The sequence below is a fragment of the Eptatretus burgeri genome, chromosome 8 (genome assembly GCF_056783735.1).
Source record: "Eptatretus burgeri isolate ZD-2024b chromosome 8, Ebu_testis_v1, whole genome shotgun sequence".
Lineage (NCBI taxonomy): Eukaryota > Metazoa > Chordata > Myxini > Myxiniformes > Myxinidae > Eptatretus > Eptatretus burgeri.
The window spans coordinates 100083798-100089797 of record NC_140968.1 but is presented as its reverse complement, the minus strand read 5'-3'; the positions used below and the strand labels follow the sequence as shown (position 1 = coordinate 100089797).

At 42.4% G+C, this 6000-nt stretch overlaps 1 pseudogene across 1 annotated transcript in view; it reads left to right on the top strand.

The window, feature by feature from the left end:
- LOC147022391 (uncharacterized) overlaps window positions 1-6000 on the top strand; it is a 29417-nt pseudogene continuing 23417 nt past the window's right edge. The window contains exon 1 of the transcript XR_015061223.1: window positions 1-122. The product of XR_015061223.1 is annotated as an uncharacterized LOC147022391 (transcript). The remainder of the gene's footprint in view (window positions 123-6000) is intronic.

Here is a 6000-nt window from a genome sequence, read left to right as displayed (position 1 = left end):
GACTACCTGTGAAAAACCACAATACATTCCATGTGCATTCCCACAATGCCCTCCCTCCCTGAGAAGCTTTTCAGATGAAACAAGAGGGGAGAGATGCACCATGAAAAGGTTCCAATCGGAAGGTATGCTCTTACCTGCCTTGCTTTACCGTGTCATCCGAGGATGTTTTTGTTGCCGGTATGAGTACGGTTACTTATCATGATTGTATGATGTCAGATAGTTTGCTCTGCATTAAAAAAAAACATGTTTCTCTGTCTATATTAAAGAAACAAACCTTCACCGATCGTTCGTTTATTGGAACTCCGTAACAATTCCAGAGATGTTTTAAGTAAACTGATAACGAAGAAAAATGTTGATCCATATCTTTATTTTCTGTCTTTGGATATTTGTAGTTGATTGAAGGGGTTTTGAGTTTGATTTTTATTTTGTACTACGAGGTCATTGTCGTGTTCATATATCAGGTTCATCTGTTTGATTTTGCTCTTCATGAATACTCACCATGAACCAGACATTGACTACTTATAATTACTTATATCGAGAATTATTCATATATATATATATCTTTTTTTTTTCATTCCTCATACTATTATTACTACTATAACTACTACTTTAGCAGCCCAAATTATTGTTCAGCAACTTATTATAGGTCGTCTGGAAAAGGTCTTTATCTCACGTCTTTCACGAACCAGCTGACCAGGTCTGACATTTGAGTGAAGGTGATTTGGACGGGAATTTGTAGTTTGTTGAGCATGCCGGAGATAATTCGCCTCATCTTCTTGGAGTACATCATGGGATCTTTAACATCCACAATCTAATGATGACAAAACATAACATCCACAAAACACATTGATGCCTCGCACTGCCTGGTCGACACCGGGGTGATAATTTATAACTGGGTCGGGATTCAAACCCAGGCTGGATAGCCAAAAGTTGGTTTTGCATACTTCAATACCATCCTGCCACTCCATTTGTTATGACCATTCTCATATTCCTATTAAAACCTTTCATTCAACTTGTTCAACAAGATGTCTCTTCCCAACCCTTACTAATTCCCTTATAATCATTCCCTTTTTGATGTAATCTTGTTCGATCAATTTTTAAAAAAGAAGATGATGATGATTTAAAATGAATTGTTAATCTTTATTGAATCCAAATCTTTATTTTCTCTCTTTGGATATTTGTAGTTGACTGAATTTTTAAAAATTAAATAAATAATTAAAATGAAACTCCAACCAAGTAAATGGAAGTTTTAAAACAACATTAAATAAATAAATAAATAAATGGAAGTCGATCATCTCTAATTGAAGGTTCAAATACCTTTCCTTCCATTGACGTTCAACTTGATGGTCTCCAATTCACCGATTTCTTCTCGGGTTTATAAAATGTTGAAACTATTTGGCCAAATCGCTAAAATTAAATAGCTTTTATCAACAAAGGACATTTTGAATCAAAAAATGTAGAACTCGGTAAATTTATTTTTAGATTAAATGATCACAAAAAGTGAATTTCTCATTTCCAGAATAATTAAGGAAATCCCCATTCAGTTTCCCTTCTCATATCCAGTATCAGTATGGTGTTACCGTTTTATTAGTATATGCATAACACACTTCATTGGCCTAAATTCGGAATAACATCAATATCATTTAATGATGTCGATTCTGCACTCGACAAGCTGACCAAGGATATTGTTTTTTATTCTAAAACTTTTAAATTTGGTTATATGGACTTGCACGTTTTTGCATCCAGTTGTAAGTTCACCAGATTTTCACGTTTGTTCCTTGATACACTGCCAGTGATGGTAAAATTATTAATGATCCATATCCACGGTGGTCAGTTGGTCAGAGATGGAAAAGAGAGATTTCGCTGCAACCAGAGCATATAAACCTACAACTGTTTATAATGTCTCGTTTGAAAGCATTTGCACACATCTTTTCACCTGTTGTAAGACTGCACAGGTGTGCTTTAGTTTTTGTGGTCCCCATCGCGTGCTGCCTTTTTGGCTGCTGGGTGCATCATTGGTTAGGGGCACGGCGATGCCGCTGATGCAGTGCCTCTATTACCAGTATCCTGGTGCTCATTTCGCCGACCTCGGAAGGATGACAGGCTGAGTCAACCCCCTGGTGTTAATTCAGTGGAAAACGGGGCTCGAACTCAGGACCCTAGGATCCCAAGCCACCACCCTAACCACTAATCCAACACCAGGCTAGTTTTTGGGATGATAAAAAGTCATTGTTCGATTTTTAAAAATAGTTATTACATTTTTATTTCTTAACGAACACGAACAAATAACACCCAAAATTACAGGTATTCGGCAAATTTATTAGATCGTAGCACAAGTGGAGTTCTGCATAACTATTGGTGTGATTATGTCAACAAATTTGATCGAAATCTTGAATCAAAGTCCTGGCACATCAACAGCATGAACAGTTTTATCTTCACCTTTGGACAACATCCACTTTAGCAAAGTATACAAGCCATTGGGTATACAGGATGATGTGTCACTTTGGTTGATATTCTATCTCCCGAGTCTTGGGGTATCCAATGGATCACATTGCAGTTTGGTTGCAACAAGATGAAGCGACTGTTCGAAGTGCCCAAGTGCACCAACAGTTCCACACTGCTCTGCTTCACGCTCCTCAGTTCAACCTTTCAGAGCCTTCGCACTAAAATCTGAAATACATGCAGGAGAACCAATCTCGGTTGGTTTGGGTAATGCTGATTCCGAGATAGGTTAGTATCGCCATCATGGTTTTGTAGTTTCACCTCCAGTTTGTCGGGTCTTACGTTTTGATTGTCAATGTTAGATGGAGAAACAATTTGGCAGTATTTATCAATAATGGCATCCATGGGAAGGATGTGACCATGTCTGAGCCCAAAATCAAGAGCCTTCACTGATTGGGACTATGCTCATTGTAGGCGCTCTCCACTTGCATTTCTGCTCGTCATATTGCATCTGCTGTTTCATTCTTTTCAACTTGATATTTGCAGGATTCATGCTAGTGATCATTATAGGCAATCAGGTCATTTTCACCTACATGATATTTTAGGTTATGATTTTGCTCTGTCGACTTACAAACACTGTACTTGGTGTAATTTGTTGCACTTATGAGACTGATAAAAGATGCATTATGCCGAGTCTACCATCTGAACTTCTCTTCTGGTTGTCGGTGTACCCTAACACGAGGTTCATCATCACCCTTTGCAGTAGAAGGTTGGGGGTGTCTGTCAGCCTCACTGTTTTATGCTTAACAGATTGTTCGCTGGTGAAGGATTCATAACACCCCTTATGTGAAACTGGTTCCTTAGCTGCGAAATCTCTGATATGAGGCGTCATGTACCGAAGTGTGCGTATGCACTTTCATGGTGCTGCCATACTTCAAATGCCGTTGTAATGACTTGCTTTCTTGCTTTAGATGTAATACCTCCACGAGATTTTGGACAGAAAATAAAGTTTCCAATTGATTGCTTTATGGACACATTTTGGAGGCATCACAGCAATTGGGTCTAAGCTGTACTCCATCTGGCTACCTCAATAATGTAACGAAAACAAACATCACACGTCACAAAGTGTCATGTAGCACTCATGACAATTCTTTGCAGTAGCTTAATTATACTACAAAGTTGTAGGGTAGCATAATTGGCTAAGGGCATGGTTGTGCAATTGATGTAGTGCCCCCCTCCCTGTGGGCTGGAGCAGGAAATTGTAATTTGTTCAGGATGCTGGTGATAGCTTGCCTACTCTTCACAAAGGACTCCGTGTGATCTTTATATATATATATATATATATATATATATATATATATCTCTCTCTCTCTCTCTCTCTCTCTATCTCTCTCTCTCTCTCTCTCTCTCTCTCTCTCTCTCTCTCTCTCTCTCTCTCTCTCTCTCTCTCTCTCTCTCTCTCTCTCTCTCTCTCTCTCTCTCTCTCTCTCTCTCTCTCTCTCTCTCTCTCTCTCTCTCTCTCTCTCTCTCTCTCTCTCTCTCTCTCTCTCTCTCTCTCTCTCTCTCTCTCTCTCTCTCTCTCTCTCTCTCTCTCTCTCTCTCTCTCTCTCTCTCTCTCTCTCTCTCTCTCTCTCTCTCTCTCTCTCTCTCTCTCTCTCTCTCTCTCTCTCTCTCTCTCTCTCTCTCTCTCTCTCTCTCTCTCTCTCTCTCTCTCTCTCTCTCTCTCTCTCTCTCTCTCTCTCTCTCTCTCTCTCTCTCTCTCTCTCTCTCTCTCTCTCTCTCTCTCTCTCTCTCTCTCCCCCCCTCCCCCTGGTTGCATCAATGGTTGAGACACGGCTATGCCGCTGATGCAGTGTCCCCCTTACCAGTACACTGGTACTCATTTTGCCTACCTTGGAAGGATGACAGGCTGAGTCAACCTCCTCGTGTATTTTAATTCAGCGACCAACGGGGCTTGAACTCAGGGCCCTAGGATCCCAAGCCGCCACCCTAACCACTAAGCCAACACCAGGCTTATTAACCAACTAATGCTGGCATTAGTTGGTTGATGTTTCATGTAATATCTCAGAAAGTGTACAACATATCCTTGTTTGCTTTACTACTCATGGTAGTCTGATAGTTAAGAAGAAGAAAAAGAAGGGTTGGTGCTCGTGGGTATGGAGGGAGAAAAGGTTGTTGCTGTTTTTTGTTACTTAAACCAAAATTTTAAGACAAGAAACAGAGGGTGAAGTTGGGATGGATAAATGGGGGAGGTGGGAAAAGTGGGGGAAAACAGGAACTGATGGTAATAGGGATAAAATACAAATAAAAATGATCGTACACCGAGACGGGAAAGACAGGTTGGCCTCAAGGAAGATCGATAAGACAAGATCGACGAAAACTCACAAAATAGCTCATGAAGGATGTGATCTTACCGTGAAGGATGCATTCTATGCCACGTTCGAGTCTGTGGTCGATCAGTGCCCCAGGCGAGATACACTTCTCGTCTTGGGGAATTTCAATGCATCGACTGGAACTGATAGGGATGGTTATGAGACATGTGTTGGTCTCCATGGGTCAGGAACTGTGAACCTGAATAGCACTAAGTTCCTTGACTTTGCAAGAAGTCATGGACTTAGGGTGGCTGGTTCATGGTTTCAGCGCCCACAAGCTCATCGTTGGACTTGGTATTCCAACGCTGGCGGTGTGGCAAAGGAGATTGACCATGTCCTCATTGACGGTCGCTGGAGGATGATCCAGAACTGCAGGGTCTACCGGAGTGTTCAGTTCCTCAATACCGAAAACAGGCTTGTTGTAGCATCTCTTAAGTTGAAGAGTTGAACACCTTACATCCAGGAGAATGGTACCATCCCAGCCTTGGCTGGATGTTGGCAAGCTCAAGGATGAGAGGGTATCTGAGGAGTTTGCGAACAAGCTGAGTGGAGATTTGGGGGGTCTGGGTGCTTTAGGAGGTCCTGAAGAGTTGTGGAGTGCCTTCAAGACCACCGTCCTTGATGTTGCTGGTGGATGTCTTGGAACCTACCATACGGCAAAGAAGAATTTTGTCTCCCAAGGGACACTGGATAGCATTGACCAGAGTCGCAGGGCCAGTCTGAATGGCAGAGATGAGTTGTTCAGGGAGCTGAGGTGTAAAACTGTATGTGCACTAAGGGTGGACAGGGAGGCCGATGTGTGAGGAATCTGTGAGGGGGTGGAGCATCACCTGTGGTCAGGTGATTCTCGTCCTGCTTACAGGGAATTTGCACATTGCGTTCATCCAAGCCCATCCCTCGGAGCACTGCAGTTAGAGCAGAGGGTGGTAGGCTCTTGACAGAGGAGTCCGAAGTGAAGGCCCGTTGGGCCGGTTACTTTGAGCGGTTGTTCCAGGCTGATCCTCCAGCTGTCGAGTTGGATGTCAGGGATGTTACAATAACTGTTGCTGACCCTCTAATCAACTGTGGTCCACCTTCGCTTGTGGAAACACAGGCTGCGGTGAACCGGTTGAAATGGGGTCAAGCTTCAGGGATCTGTGGCATCCATGCAGAACTTCTCAAGGCTGGTGGAAATGCTGCACTCGTG